The following is a 16995-nucleotide window of genomic DNA, read 5'->3' as shown; positions in this document are numbered from 1 at the left end:
GGGCCATTAAGGTGCTTGTATGTGATGTTGCAAATTTCTTCTTAAAGGCACTTAGTGTTATAAATTTTCCTCTGAGCACTGCTTTTAATGTGTCCCATAAAGTTGGGTCTGTTGTGCCTTCCTTTTCATTGAATTCTTTATTTCTTCCTTAACCCAGCTGTCATTGAGTAACAAGTTGTTCAGTTTCCATGTGCGTGTCAGCTTTTTGTTATTTCTGTTGTTGTTGAGGTCCAGCTTTAGTCCATGGTGGTCAGATAGTATACAAGGGATTATTTCAATCTTTTTGTATCTATTGAGGTTTGCTTTATGACCAACTATATGGTTTATTTTGGAGAAGGTTCCATGTGGTGCTGAAAAGAAGGTATACTCTTTTAAGTTTGGATGAAAAGATCTGTAGACATCTATTAGGTCCATTTGATTTAGGGTCTCTGTATGTGTTTTTATTTCCCTATTTGTTTTCTGTCTATTTGATCTGTCCCTTGGTGAGAGTGGAGTGTTGAAGTCTCCCACTATTAGGGTATTAGGATCAATGTGTGATTTAAGCTTTAATATTGTTTCATTTACCAATGTAGGTGCTCTTGTATTTGGGGCATAGATATTCAAAATTGTGACTTCCTCTTGGTGGATTTTTCCTTTGATGAAAACATAGTGGCTCTCCTTATCTTTTTTGATTAACTTGGGTTGAAAGTCTATTTTATTAGATATTAGGATGGCTACTCCAGCTTGTTTTCTGGAACCATTTGCTTGAAAAACATTTTTCCAGCCCTTTACTCTGAGGTAGTGTTTATCTTGTTGCATAGGTGTGTTTCTTGGTTGCAACAGAATGTTGGATCCTGTTTCTGCAACCATTCCGTTAGTCTGTGTCTTTTTATTGGGGAGTTGAGTCCGTTGATGTTGATAGAAACTAGTGACCAACAATTGTTACTTACTTTAGATGTGGGGTTTGTGGTGTCACTGAGTTTCATTGCTTGTGTTCTTTTGTTTTTTTTTGTTATGTAGTTATCTATTTCCTCTGTTTCCTTAGATGTAGTTGTTTTCTTTGGTTTGGAGTTTCCCTTCTAGTTACTTCTGTAGAGCTCGGTTACTATGTAGATATTGTTTAAATTTGGTTTTGTCTTGGAATATTTTGAATTCTCCCTCTATGTTGTTTGAAAGTTTTGCTGGGTATAGTAGTCTGGGTTGGAATCTGTAGTCACTGAAGGACTGTATGATTTCTTTCCAGGCCCTTCTGGCTTTCATAGTTTCTGTTGAGAAATCTGGTGTGATACTGATAGGTCTACCTTCATATGTTACCTGGCCTTTTTCCCTTGCTGCTTTTAGAATTTTTTCTTTGTTCTGTAGGTTCAGTGTTTTGACTATGATGTGACATGAAGAATTTCTTTTCTGGTCTAGTCTACTTGGTGTTCTGTAGGCCTCTTGTATTTTTATGGCCATCTCCTTCTTTAAGTTGGGAAAGTTTTCTTCTATAATTTTCTTGAAAATATTTTCTGGACCTTTGAGCCTGATGTCTTCTTTTTCTTCTACTCTTATTATTCTTAGGTTTTTTTCTTTTCATGGTGTCCTTGATTTCTTGGATGTTTTGTGTTTGGAACTTTTCTGATTTTATTTTTCTTTGAGAGACGTGTCAATTTCCGCAAGTGTATCTTTGGCTCCTGAGATTCTTTCTTCCATCTCTTGTATTCTGTTGGTGATGCTTACCTTTGTAGTTCCTGATCTTTTCTCTATGTTCTCTAGCTCCTGGTTATTCTCTATTTGTGTTTTCTTCATTGATTCTAATTCTGTTTTCATGTCTTGCACCATTTCCTTCATCTGTTTGAATGTGGAGTCCTGCTTTTCAATGATGGCTTCTATTTTTTTTTGTCTGTTTCCTCTCTATGTATCACTAATTGTGCCTTTACTTCTTTGGGTATAATTGCCTGTATTTCTATGAGAGCTTTGTTTATTTCTTCTTTATTTGCCTTCATTTGTGTGGACGTTTCTTCAAGAGCTTTGTGCATTTCTTCTTTGTTTGCCTCAATTTTTGTGGTCATTTCTCTGAGAGCACGATTTGTTTCCTCTTGGTTAGTCTCGATTTCTTTGGCTATTTCTCTGAGGGCTTTGTTCATTTCATCTTTATGGGCCTCTAATAGCTTGAGAAACGTAGTTTTGAGGTCGTTTTCTTGTATATCTAGTGAATTGAAGTGTCCATTGTTTTGTGGGGTTGCTGGTGAGGTCATTATGTCCTGATTTTTGTTGGGAGTGTTCTTAAGTCTGCCTCTAACCATCTGGTTATTTATAATCCTCACTGTTTGTTCCTCGAGATTGTAGTTCGGGCTATGATCGTCTCTTTCTGTTTTCTGAAGTGTTTTTTGTTTTTTTTTTTTTCAGGAAGATGAGAGAGGTTCACTGGTTTGGGAGTGTGCACTGTGGTTTCAGTTTTGCCTAAGTAAGGAATGTGAAGCTGGTGCTATTAGCGTGCACTGTTAGCAGGCACAGTGTGCATGCACGGATTCTCTGACTATTGCAGTGGTCTGCAGGCCACTATTATGCAGTTCTGTCTGAGATCCAGGGATTGTTTGCCTAGATTACACTGGTGGACCGGCATGGCAGAGGCTTCAATGTTGGGGTCGCTATCCCAAGAATCCTTATGATGCCCACACTAGGGTTGTGGGTGGCAGGGATCTCGTCTGGTTGTTTCTGTGGAGAGGCCCTGGGTCTGGGGCAAATTCTCCCTAGAAGACTCACTCACTCTCTTGCAGGACCAGTTGGAATGCACAGGGGTTCCCCTTGCTCTCTACTCTCTGATTTGGTCCTGCTGCAGAGAGTGCATGGGTAGGCTAACAGTCAGCTCTGTGACACTGTGGCCACAGGACTCGGTGTCCACCTTTCCTTTGTGCTGTCTCTCTGTCCTTTCCCTCTGCCAGGAGGGGTTATGTTGACTGGTCCTGGGGTGGCTCGGGAAAGAGTTAGGTTGAGTGTTCTCAATCCCAGATCCTGGGCCCAGATCTCTCTGCCAGAAGCAGCCTGGTGGTAGAACCTATGTTTGCTGATCCCAAGAGAGTACCAGGTAGGTTTGATTGTCCTCAGATTCAGAGCTTGGGTTTCTCTGCTAGGGGCCGCTGGGTGAGCTGGAGAGAGGGTGCTGTGTCCTTGGCAGGCTGCCTCTCTGTCCTTCCCCTCTGACCTTCCCTTCCGCTAGGGCAAGCTTATGGAGGTGCTCTCAGGGGAATGCCAGAAGGGGTTGGGGCTTCTTAGTCTGATCCTGAGCCGGGGTTTCTCTGCCAGGGTTTGGAGAGGGGGCGCCGGTGATAAAATTTGCTGCTAGACCTTATTGCACTGGACCCAGGAGAATCTCAGGACATGTAGAATGACCACAGTCTCAGCTCCGGAGCTGAGGTTTATTTGCTAGGAACAGCTGGCATCACTGGAGTTCCGGCACTGTGAAGCTGCTGTGCGCCTCTTTATCCTTCTGCTTGGCCATGGCAGGGTTACGGCAGTGTTTGGGGGAGTGCCTGAAAGGATTACGTTTTCTCAGCCCCGATCTCGGGTTGGGGTACAGACAATGTGGTCTGTGTCAGATTCTGCTGGACGCCTCCTGCCTCCTCCCAAGAGGGAGTAGGGATTTTGAGCTGGGCGCACAGCTGCTCTCCGTGTGGCGTGGCGGGAGCTCAGTTGTGATGGCGGCGGGTACCTGCGGTCCGAGAGACCTTCCAGGGAAAGACTGGGTGACCCGTGATCAGACTCGCAACTTTGCTTCCCTGTTTTCTTGCAACTGGGACACCCAGTCTCTGGCACCCTTGTACCCACCAATCAGCTTGGGAAAGTGATCAGGACACGCAGGCTTGTGGCTCCAGCCCAGAGACCCAAAGCCCGCATTAGCCGGGTTCTCTTCCGGGTTCTGGCTGTGGACCTGACTGATTCCCAACCCGTGGGAGCCTCCCCTCACCTGGGAAACACGATTCCTATTGTTTTAGGGCCCAGAGTTCAGTCTCCTGGTCGCTGCACGGAGTGTGTTGTCTTGCTTCTCAGACACAGTGTTCTCCTGGCGCTGCCATCTTGGCGCCCCTCCCCCATTTTTTGGTGTTTAATTTCTTAAGTTCTTTGTATATTTTAGATATCACCCCTTTGTCTCATGTAGAGTTGGTGAATATCTTTTCCCAACCTGTAGCTGCCATTTTGTTCAATTGACAGTGTTCTTTTATTTACAGAAGCTTCTCAGTTTCATGAGATCCCATTATTTATTGTTGATATCTGAGCCTGTGCCATTGGTGTTCTGTGCTGGAAGTTGTCATCTATGCCAATGAGTTCCGTGCTTTTCCTCACTTTTCTTCTAATAGGTTTGGAGTCTCTTGTTTTATGTCAAGGTCTCTGGTCCACTTGGACTTGAGTTTTTTGAAGGGTGATAAATATGGGTCTATTTGCATTTTTCTACATGCAGACATCCAGTTAGACCAGCACCATTTGTTGAAGATGCTTTTTTTTTCTGTTGTATGGTTTTGGTTCTTTGTCAAAAATTAAGTGCCCTTACTTGTGTGGGTTTATTTCTGGGTCTTCAATTTGGTTCCAGTGATCACTCTGTCTGTTTCTATGCCAATAACATGAAGTATTTGTTCCTATTGCTCTGTATTATAGCTTGTGATCAGTGATGTTGATACCACCAGAAGTTCTTTTATTGTACAGAACTGTTGTGGCTATTCCGGGTCTCTTATTTTTCCATATAAAGTTAATGGTTTCTCTTTCTAGATCAGTAAAGAATTGTGTTGGAATTTTGATGGGAATTTCTTGGAATCCGTAGATTGCTTTTGGCAGGACTGTCATTTTACTATGGTTTTTTTCATTTTTATTTTAATTTTTATTAATTACACTTTATTCACTTTGTATCCCCCTATAGCCACCTCCCTCTTCAGTTCCCAATTCCACTCTCTCTTCCTTTTCTCCACACATGCCTCTGCCCAAGTCCACTGATAGGGGAGGTCTCCCACTCCTTCCTTCTGATTCTAGTCTATCAGGTCTCATCAGGAGTAGCTGCACTGTCTTCCTCTGTGGCCTGGTAAGGTTGCTCCCCCCTTAGGGGTATGTGATCAAAGAGCAGGCCAATCAGTTCATGTCAGAGACAGTCCCTGTTCCAGTTACTATGGAACCCACTTGGACACTGAGCTGCCATGGGCAACAGCTGTGCAGGGGTTCTAGATTATCTGCATGCATGGTACTTGGTTGGAGTATCAGTCTCAGAAAAGACCCCTGTGCCCAGATTTTTTGTTTCTGTTGCTCTCCTTGTGGAGCTCCTGTCCTCTCCAGGTCTCATTATTCCTTACTTCTTTGATGAAATTCCCTGCACTCTGCGCAAAGGTTGGCCATAGGTCTCAGCATCTGCTTTGATACCCTGCAGGGTAGAGCATTTCAGAGGCCCTTTGTGGCAGTCTTTTGTACTGTTCCCTGTTTTCTCCTTCTTCTGATGTTCATCCTCTTTGCCTTCCTGTTTGGATTTGAGCATTTAGCCAGAGTCTTCCTTCTTGATTTCTTTAGGTGTAATGATTTTAGTAGGTGTATCCTATATTATATGTCTAATATCCACTTTTGAGTGAGTAAATACCCTGTTTTTCTTCTGAGATACCTCACTCAAGATGATCTTCTCCAGTTCCCATCATTTACCTGCAAATGTCCTTATTGTGTACTTGAGAATCTTTTGGATATATGCCTAGGAGTGGTATAGCTGGATCTTGAGGAAGCTCTATTCCTAATTGTCTGAGAAAGCGCCAGATTGCTTTCCAAAGTGGTGGTACAAGTTTACATTCCCACCAGCAGTGGAGGAGGGTTCCCCTTCCTCCACAAGCCTGATGAGAGGAGAGCCTTCCTGAATACCACAGTTACCATACAGGTCCATACACCTGATCTCTTTTCAAATTATCTAACTCCAGGGTTTTCTCTGTTTATGCTTTCTTTATTGATTCTAATTATGTTTTCATGTCTTAAATGATTTTAATCATTTACTTTACCTGACTGATTTGTGGATTTCTATCTGTCCGTGATGGCCACTATTTTTTCATTCGTTTCCTCTTCATTTTTTATTTGTAAATGCATAATCATAGATTTAAGATCATTTTCCTGTGTTTCAGGTGCATTAGGATATCTATTAATTTTGCAGGATTCTGGTGAAGCCATGATGTCCTGATGTTATTATTTTTGTCATTTATTACAATTTATTCAATTTGTATCTCAGCTGTGGTCCACTCCCTCATCTTCTCCCATTTTCACCCTTTCTCCCTCTTCCCCCTATGCCCCTCCCCTAGTACCCTGATAGGAGAGGTCCTCCCCTGCTTCTATTTGACTCTGGCCTATCAGGTCTTATCAGGACTGTGTAGCTGTACATTTTCTTCCTCTGTGGCAAGGCTGCAACCCCCAGAGGAAGGTGATCAGAGTGCCGGCCACTGAGTTCTGAGCCAGCCAGAGAAAGCCCCTGCTCCCCTTACTAGGGACTCCATTCAGGAGCTCCAAAAAGGAGTCAATATTTTCTTGAACTTTAAACTCAAAAGAATTCCATGAAGACACTTTGAGACAAAACATCTTCAACAGAAATCTTACTGTTTTATATATTTTTATCAGATGTTTGTGTTGTTTTCTGTTTTTCATTCTTTTTCCCTAGTCAGTTGTGATTTAATTTTCTCTGATGTCAGTAGTTCTTATTGGGACCCAGACAAACCACATCTAATGTCAGATAGTAATCTGGACTTACTTTAAATTTTATTACACCTATGCACTCTCCTGTAATTAATTAGTTCTAGTTACAAATCAAGGTTGTAGATCCAGGTCCATTGATCATGTCCAAAGAAATTTAAGTATTTTTTTTTCTTATTTGAGTGGTGGATAAGGATAAAATGAGCTGCTGACAACATCTCTCTGGAAGGTCTTTGCTGTGAATTCATGATTAAATAGGAGGCATCATCATTGCAGTATGTGGTTAGGTTTCCTTTGCTCTGAGTGCGACTAATTTCCTTAATATCTTGGCATTAGACAGGGTTCTCTAGAACTTAGTAGGATCTCATGTCAGTGAAGGAATGGACTTGTCAGTGAGTGTAAGAGTAAGCAGGCAAAGACAGAGAGTAAGTTTTTTCTTCCTTCTTCCTTCTATAGACTGCAACAGAAGGTGTAGTCCAGATTAAGGTTAAATATCCCCTTAATATTTACTTCAGACACAAATATACTCTTAAACCCTTCAATCCAAAATTTGTATCTCTTATGAGAAATGTAGGGATAAAGATGGAGTAGAGATTGAGGGAATGACAAACCACTGACTGGCCAAACTTGAGATCCACTACATAATAGAGAGCCAACCTCTGCCACTATTAATGATTCTCTGCTAGTGGACAGACAGGAGCCTAGCATAACTGTGTTCTGAGAGGCTTCATTCAGTAGCTGATGGAAACAGATTCAGAGACTAACAGCTAGACAATAGGCTGAACTCAGGAAGTATTTTGAAATACTGGGAGGAAGGATAGAGGCAGCTGGAGGAGTCAAGGACACCATAAGAAAACCTACAGAGTAAACTAGCCTGGGCCCATGGGGGCTCACAAAGACTGAACACCAACTAAAAAGCATGCATGGACCTAGACCCCCTACACATATGTAGCAGATGTGCAGTTTGCTCTTTAGAGTCCCTTTAGAATGGGAATAATGGTGGTCTCTGACTCTGTTGTCTGCCTCTGGGTCTCTTTCCCTAGCTTGGCTGCCTTCTTAGGCCCCAGTGGGAGAGGATGTGCTTTGCCCTATTTTGAATTGACTTGCCAGGGTATGTTAGTATCCCATGGGACCTCCCCTTCTCTGAAAAGGAGAATGGGAGATGGAGGGAGAGGGTCTTGAGGGTGGGACTAGAGCAGGGAAGAGAGCCGGGATCAGTTTGTAAAGTCATTAAATAAATGAATGAATAAGTAAATACTATTCCAACCTCAAAAAACTGGAATTAGATGTAGGTCTTCACACTTCAAGTGATTTAATTAAGGAAGAAGAAATCCTTCACCAGTGTGCGCACTTGGGTTTTACTTATTTCTAGGTGTGGTCAAGTTAACAACCAAGAATTGCCATTATACTTGGATTCTTCAGTTAGGGGCTAAATTTAACTATCTCCATAAGGGACACTAGTTTTCTTTCTTTTTCACTTATAGATGCTCATATTTCTCATTTATGTTTTCAATTCCAGTTTGAAGTAAGCAATATCAAATTTGTTTATGTCTTTGATTATAATGAGAATGAAAAATACAAAAAAAAATCCTAAAACACTATAAAGCACCTCATGTTTAAACAATATTAGGAATTTTAGTAGTCTTCATTAAGTTATAAAATTGTTTCTACAGTATGGACTGAAGTGTGGCTATAAAGTTATTAAATTACTTATATTACTATTCAAATTATATGGGATAAGTATATTAAGCCAAATTAGTACCATGTTTTTGTTTATGAATATAGTGTTTTTACTTGTAAGTGAAAATTAAATAAAGAGTACACTTAAGATGCTATACATTGAAGATATGAGGAATAATTTCTAAATATTGAAATTTCAGACAAAATTATATAAATTGGACTAATCAAGGGAGAAAATGAAAATGGAAAGAAAGATAATTTTGGAATTAGTAAGATGAAATATTCATGAATATGTGGATAATGAGCTGCGTGTAAATATGTGAGAATAGCATATTAGGACAAAATATTTCCCAGATTTTTAGTAAATTGTATCATGTGTACCATTGTGAGACAAAACTTTACTATGCAATCCTGACTAGGGTAGAACTCAGGAGGTAGACCAAGTTGTCTTAAAACTCACGGCAGTCCTCCTGTCTCAGCCTCCTGAGTGATGGATGATTACAGATATTTGTCCTTATGACAGATGCCCATTTCCAGTTTCATAACCAGACTTTATCATAACTGGAAAAATGTTTGGTAGAACAACTGAATCATAGGAAGGAATTACTTATAAAAGTATGTAGATTCAGTTGCACATATCATTTGAACTGCTTCTCATTAGGGGAAAACTAATTCCACATATTAAAGGCAGGGACAATAAATCTATTACATGCTGTGGAATTTTCTACTTTAAGTGTTACACTAATGTACCGAGTGTCTAGTAACATAAAGTATTTTGCATATTTTCTAAATTTCCAGTGGGCATAATTAAGGAAGCATTTTCAAACCACCATACCAACAATAAATTTTAGGATAATATTAATAAGGATAACATTAGTAGTCTTAGGTTACTCTCTTAACACAGTGATACAGTTAGATGAGAAGTAACCAAGCATTTATTACATATGCCACATAAACACCAGCAACTTGAGTCCTTTGAGAATATTTCCATGAAATTTTCACACGATTTCATCAACAACAGAAACAATGGAGCATTTATGCCATAGTACTAATAAATGAATAAAGAAAAGCCTTAATTTGTGACAACTGATCAGTGATGGGTTTACCTTCACGCCCATAACTACAGCTTAGACTTCTTGCAACAAGTGCTCCTGAGACTGTTTCCCATGGGTTTCCTTGTTTTTTTAACTTAAAATATTTCAGGCAGTGAATCCTTAAAAGCTACATTGGATTAAAGACTCGTGGGAGAGATTGGTGCTTCCCATATCTACAGTTTTGTTTCATTTGAAGGTCATAGAAAAGAAAGAAGATCTACATTAAAGAACACATTGTATCCCAGAAAAAAAAAGGATCCTTACAGAAGTAAGTATTATGAATAGTACACACACACACACACACACACACACACACACACACTAACATCATAAAGCTATTATTAAAAGCTATGACTATAACAAAATCTTCAGAGTATTGATTAATTTAATCTGTAGAAAATTTGATATCTGTTAACCTCACTTATAAATTCAATTCCTGACATATATTTGCCCATGGTTAATTTAAATTAGAATTTATAAAATTATATGGCAACTATAGTGAAAATTAGCTTGGCAGCCAAGGTTTTATGTCCCTCTATTTAACCATGATCTTCAGAAATATGCAAACACTGTTGAGATAAAAATTTCCTATTTGTTCATGTGCAACCCTGTCCTATTGTGTGTTTGTTAAGCAAACAGCCAGAAGTACAACATAGGGCTCAGCAAGTCATGATGAAAAAAAAAATCAGGAAAAGTGATGAAAGCTATAACCACCATGTTCAGAACACCATACTGTTAATATAAAGCATATAAACCTTTTCCCCTCTAATTGAATTGCACAAGTCATTGAGATTAGGTTTTGATGTTTTACAATTTTTCTTAATATGGTTAGTAATTTCAAATAGCAGAATATCATAGAAAATTCTTCCTGATAGTTAACACTGCTCACATATTTTCGTGGTCTTTTAAGTCTCAAGAATTATAATTCAATGTTTTCCTTTCTATTTTCTTCCAGTTAAGATGCAGTTGATATAGCTTTGAAACCATTATATATCAGAGGACTTCCTATTAAAAAATAAATTGCAGACCTTTAGAAAATATGGTATAAATAAAAGGTATGTTGTTAAATGAGGCAAAATTCATTTATTCTAAACTTGATTATGAAAGTTTCTGTGTGTGAGAGAAAGATAGAGAAAGAAAGGGTCAGAGAAAGTGAGCAGAGAAAGGGAGAGAGATGGAGAAAGGGGGCTTGTAGAGGGAGAGAGGGAAAAAAGTAGTGGGGTAGAAGAAAAGAGGAGAAAAGAGGAAGTGGAAAAGAGGAATAGAGAGAGAGGAGAAATGGATGAGAGGAAGAAAAAGGAGATGGGGAGGAAAGGAGAAAAATTTTTATTTTAGTTTTATATGAATAAAAAGATAAAAAGGAGAATATAACATAACAGCCATCATAACAGCCATAAAGACATAACAGCCATCAAGGGACTATTTTAGGTAAAGGAAGGAGACAGCAGGATGGGACAGAATGGTAGCAGGATGGCAGAAGAAGCAGAAGAAAAAGATGGGAAAAAACCTACATGTAAAAAGACTGTTATGAAAGAAAGGAGAGATAGAAAGATTTGGAGGGGACAGGAGCTCCAAAGGAGAACCAACAGAGAAATAAAAACAGCCCTGGGAGACCTGAAGAGAATGATACCCCAACAAAGGACAGTGTATGTTCTCCCTTCCTTTCTTTATTCTTTCTTTTCTTCTTTCCTTTGTTCATTCCTCTCTTCTTCCCTCCATTATTCCTTCCCAGTCTCATTCTTTTTTTCCTCATTTGCTTTCTTAAAAATCAAATTAAAAACAAAAGAAAAAAAGGGAGCTTTGGGATAGAGTAGAACCTGTGGATGATTCAACATTATGGGATGTTTTCATTGGACTTCTACAGTCTCTATGGCATAATTTTGAGACACTTATTTCTACACAGATTAGCATTTGCTTAGACAATTTGGCCATTGTAATTAAAATATCCCTGGATAATCATGATAAAAACTTTGTGTTTACATTAATATCTAGGAATATTTTGAATTATTAAGATGTATGCTTTCTATGGTTGTGATTTTCTAGGTCATGAACATTTTTTGGCTTTCCAATACAGACTATTTCATATACTATGAATCTTGAACCAACCTAAGTAAAGTCAATATTTTCTTTTGTGTACTTGACAGTTGTTTAATGTGGGGCAAACCAATCTTTTTGTGAGAATACACAAAACCAGGGCACTAATTCCTCTCATCAATTGATACAAAGGTATTGCAGTTAATCTGACATGTAGAAACAGGAATTCAGAGTATTTGAGCATTATACACCATGGCATACCTACTATCTCTACTGAAAAAAAAACATTTAAATCTATAGCATATTAAACATAAAGTATGGTTTTGCTGAGAAGGACATCGAAACACTGTTAAAACATTATACAATCAACTATTTGCTTGGTGTCTCAAGATGTCAACATCACCATGGCTACAATATTCTCAGTATGAGATTAGATAAAGCAGTGTAGGTCACTAGGAAATGATCGGGTCTTTGGAATGATGCTAACATATCAGCAGTTAGCTCAAAAATGTGCCTTTAACATTTTAGAGAAATATAAAATTAATCTTTCTATGTAAATACTAGACATAGTTACCTCAAATTCTTTGGTGTGAGGCTGTCTGTTTCTTGAGCTTTTTTGGAATTATCCAAGGAGAAAAATTGAAACTACTGTAAGGTTATTCAGCTTATTTCACTTATTTAAGATCAATGCACTGTTTGGAAATTTATTAATTCCACATGATATGTAAAATACTAATTGTGAGATTGGAATATAATAAGTAAGTCGTGTGACATGCAGAATCAAGAATTCTCAAATTTTATATGTTTAGTAATTGCCAGAAACAGTGTAATATAATGTCATCCTTAATTATTATTAAGGAAAAAAATGACTGGAATTCTCCTTCATATTAGAAAATATGGCAAAGGAATTAATAGAATGGAGTCAGGCAAAGTATATAGTGCCTAGATCTGTTTCATCCTTAGATCTGTTTCTGTAATTCATTTATATATGACATTTATGTATTTCTTCGAATGTAAAATGTGTATCAGAACAGGATCCATTTAGTTGCATGAGAGTTAAATTTATGTACAAAATGTCTACTATAGAATACTATTATTAATAATATTTAGTTAAGGGGGATGGAGATATGGCTCAGTTGTTGAAGAGCAATGGCCTCTTTTCCAGAGGACCTGAAATTTCCAGCAACCTCTTGACTGCTTACAATCATCTTTAGCCCAGCTTCAAGTGATTTGACACCATCACACAGACATATGTACAGAAAAAATACAATAAATTAATACAATACACATACAATAAATTAATAAATCATTAAAAATAATATTTAGCTAAACATTAGAATGATAATTGTGCATTTTCCCCAAAGGGTTTAATAATAGGTATAAATATGACTATTGCTATTAAATTTATCAATTTCTAGAAAAATAAAAAATATTTCTTTAAAACTAAAACCTTTTTGTTTAATTTCAGATGATCTAAGACTCACCTGTGTATGTGTACTCACCTAGAATTCATGGAAAATCATAAAAATGTCACAGAGTTTGTTTTTATGGGCCTTTGGGAAAATAGACAAATAGAACTGCTGTTCTTTCTGCTGTTTCTGCTTTGTTATCTGGCTGTCTTAATGGGGAACTCTGTCATTCTAATCACCGTCACATGCAGCCACTTGATAGAACAACCAATGTATTACTTTCTATGCCACCTCTCCCTCATGGACCTCTGCTACACTTCTACTGTGGTTCCCAGGCTCATCAGGGACTTGGCCGCAGCAAGAAAAAACATTTCCTATAATGAATGCATGACCCAGCTCTTTACTGCCCATTTGCTGGCAGGTGTGGAAATCTTCATCTTGATGTCTATGGCCTTGGACCGCTATGTTGCCATTGTCAGACCCCTGCACTACATGGTTATCATGAACAGGAGGAGATGTGATGTGCTGATTTTCACCGCCTGGGCAGTGGGGTTCTGGCATTCTATTGCTTTACTGCTCATGGTGCTCAGTCTGCCTTTCTGTGGTCCCAACCACATCAATCACTACTTGTGTGATATAAAACCTCTTTTGAAGCTGGTCTGTAAAGATATTTGTGTTATTAGTATCTTAGTAATTGCCAACTCTGGGATGGTGGTTGTTGCCATTTTTCTTGTACTAGTGGCTTCTTACATACTCATTTTGTATCATTTGAGGACAAAATCATCAGAGGGGTGACAGAAAGCTCTCTCAACCTGTAGTTCTCACATAATGGCTGTAGTTATATTTTTTGTGCCCTGTATTTATACCTATGTTTTACCTGCAGGAAGTGAGAATAAGGATAAAGAAATTTCTGTGTTTTACACTGTGCTTGCTCCCATGTTGAATCCCCTCATCTACACCCTGAGAAACAGTGAGATGAAAAGCGCCATGCACAAGGTATGGTCTCGGATGTCACATTCAGAGTTAAGATAACTGAAGCAATCTTTGTTTCTGACCCTCTGTTCCCAGGCCAGCTCTCCTTAGAAAGGTGGCAGAAATCTCGAGCTGTTTGGGAGGGAGGGAGCTATGAGTCAAAGAAGCTGCTGTGTCGACTCTACATGGGTCAAGGTGATCCCAGGTGAGCAGGTTGTGGGAAGGCTGCAAGAAAGGCCTTGGTAGAGTACACACGTACAATGAGAAAGCCCTAGGTTCCTTTCCCAGCCACGGACATCTTCAACCACTTTAACCACTACAATCCTCTGTCTCCCAAAATCTATGAGACCCTGTTGTTATTGGTAGAAATTTAATCCAATTTTCTCATTTGTTTGTCTTTACTATTTCATTATTATTGAATTTTCCTTTTGTCTTATATTCATTATAAAATACTGGATTACATAAGGGCATTTTCATACATATACATAATATACTTTAAGCACATTAAGCTCCCATATTTTCCTCTCTTCCCCTTGGCACCCCTCTCAGAGCAGGTTTAAGTTTAACTCTATAATCTCCAAACCCACTATGCTTGAATATGTATGGAGTTATGCTTACAGGCTTTGGAATTTGGGAAATTCAGAGAGCACAACTGCCAGTGTAAATCTTCCTGGTTACAGTTTGCATTAGTCACATGAGTACATTTTTATGGTGCATGTAAAACGATGTAATATTTAACAGAGATTTTACATATTCTCAACATGCAATATTATCACTGAGTTACAACCACAACTTTTTTATCATTATATGTACTTTGCTTCTAATTTCAAATTATAGTCTAATGTCATTTAAAGTTATATATGAGAAATAATTTTTAGAAAAAATGAAAACCATCAGCAAATATCTCCATTTACTTATCAAAGAGAAAATGGAATCCTGCCTTTTCACATTTCCTTTCAAAAACTCACTTTTTTTCTGCACTGAAATTGCAACTGTACTTCCAGCTTTTCCTGTGACTTATATAGTATTGCCACTAAGCATTCTCTATCTCAATTCAGTGTTTTAATTTCCTTTGTTTAGAAATTTCCCTCTACTCAGGGAATTCACTCTGTACATGATTCCCTCACTGAAATATTCTTCTCTTAGAGTCATATAGGAAATGGGAAAGGAGAGAATAATTAAGTCAACACAGTTTGTCATTCATCTAAATCATTCCTTCAAATACGTAACTGTTCAAAAGTCTACAATATTAAAGAGGAATATTTTCCCCTTCCAAAATTAAATTAGCTCTGCATTATTTATGCATATGATTTTTGCTTGACACAGTGTGACATTTTTCCTTGGAACACTGGGATTTTGAGTGATAAAGAAGAATGTGTAGATGTGTGCTTGAATGATGAATCTGCACATGCCTTTCCTACTTGGGACATTTGATGATTTAGAGAAGGAGTCACAAGAAGAGTCTATACTATCCGAAAGACAAAGCACAAGAAAAAAGACATCATGCAATGATTTGTTTTCCTTTCTCAGATATAAAATCTGGGGGATATGATGTTATAATATTGAATAAAAATGTTATTGAACTGGAATTCCTTTTCTACGTTTTTGTATTCTTTATAAAATTTATTTTCTGATAAATTTATTTTGAGATGTTGATTTATTTGTTAATGATAATAATGGTACCAGAAATCCATGGAAGTATTGTCCTCTTATTGCCATAAATACGGGGCAATCATTCTCTGTGCCACCATAGCAACATCTATTTATGATAACCAATGCTTCTATACTGACCCAAATGTTACTAGTCAGTACTCTGTTTTCCTCTCACTCTTAAAGCTCTTACATTTTTCCTTAACCTCTTCGAAGATGTTCCTTGAGCCCTAGAAAAGTTGATATCTGTTTTTTATTTATTTATTTATTTATTTATTTATTTATTTATTTTCACATTAATTACTTTCTAATTTATTTTAAGTTATGGCATCACAATTTATTAGAAATTGTTAGAGTCCTAAAATGTTGTTCACCTACACTAATTTATTCCAGGTTTTCTTTTTTTAATTTTATTTTTTTTATTATTAGTTACATTTTATTAACTCTGTATCCCAGCTGTATGCCACTCCCACATTCCCTCCCAAGCCCTCTCTCCTTCCCTCCTCTCCTCCCTGCCCCTTTCCAAGTCCACTGATTGGGGAGGACCTCCTTCCCTTTCATCTGACCCTGTTTTTTCAGGTATCTTCAGAACTGGCTGCCCTCCTCTATGGCCTAGCAGGATTGCTCCTCCCTTGGGGGGATGGGGAGGTCAAAGAGCCTGCCATTGAGTTCCTGTCAGAAATAGTCCCTGTTCTCCTTACTATGGGAAAACAATTGGTTACTGAACTACTATGGGCTTCATCCAAGCAGAGGTTCTAGGTTATATCCATACATGGTCCTTGGTGGAGTGTCAGTCTCAGAAAAGACCCTGTGCCCAGATATATTTGGTCCTTGTCGAGCTCCTATCCTTTCCACATCATACAAACTCCCCTTCTTTCTTATGATTCCCTGTACTCTGCCAAAGGTTTGGTTATGAGTCTTTGTATCTGTACACAACAAGGACATTTGCTCAATCATGTTTGTAGCAGCTTTATTTGTAATAGCCAGAACCTGGAAACAACCCAGATGTCCCTCAACGGAGGAATGGATACAGAACTTGTGGTATTTTTACACAATGGACTACTACTTAGCAATCAAAAACGAGGAAATCATGAAATTTGCAGGCAAATGGTCGGATCTAGAAAAGATCATTTTGAGTGAGGTATCCCAGAAGGAGAAAGACACACATGATATATAGTCACTCATATAGTCCTATAAGCTATGATAAACATAATAAAATCTTTACACCTAAAGAAGATAAACAAGAAAGAGGACCTGGGGTAAGATGATCAATCCTCACTTAAAAAGACAAATGGGATGTGCATTGGACGTAGGAGAAAAAAAGTTACAGGATATGGGCCTACTGCAGAGGGCCCCTGAAAGACTCTACCTAGCAGTGTATCAAAAAAGTTGATATCTGTATGAACCATTTCTGAACACTTAGCTTAGGGCCAGAGCAAGATTCATCTATTTTAGTCTTTTTTTTTTTAATCAGTTCTGATTCCATATTGTAATTGCCTGCC

At 38.3% G+C, this 16995-nt stretch overlaps 1 pseudogene; it reads left to right on the top strand.

Moving 5' to 3' along the window:
- Window positions 1–12973: 12973 nt before the first annotated feature.
- Window positions 12974–13903, top strand: LOC132652776 (olfactory receptor 4P4-like; annotated as a pseudogene).
- The last annotated feature ends 3092 nt before the right edge of the window (window positions 13904–16995 follow it).

Source organism: Meriones unguiculatus, chromosome 3 (genome assembly GCF_030254825.1).
Source record: "Meriones unguiculatus strain TT.TT164.6M chromosome 3, Bangor_MerUng_6.1, whole genome shotgun sequence".
NCBI classification, from domain to species: domain Eukaryota; kingdom Metazoa; phylum Chordata; class Mammalia; order Rodentia; family Muridae; genus Meriones; species Meriones unguiculatus.
Note: the sequence above shows the minus strand (reverse complement) of the source record. Positions and strands in the feature narration are given on the sequence as shown.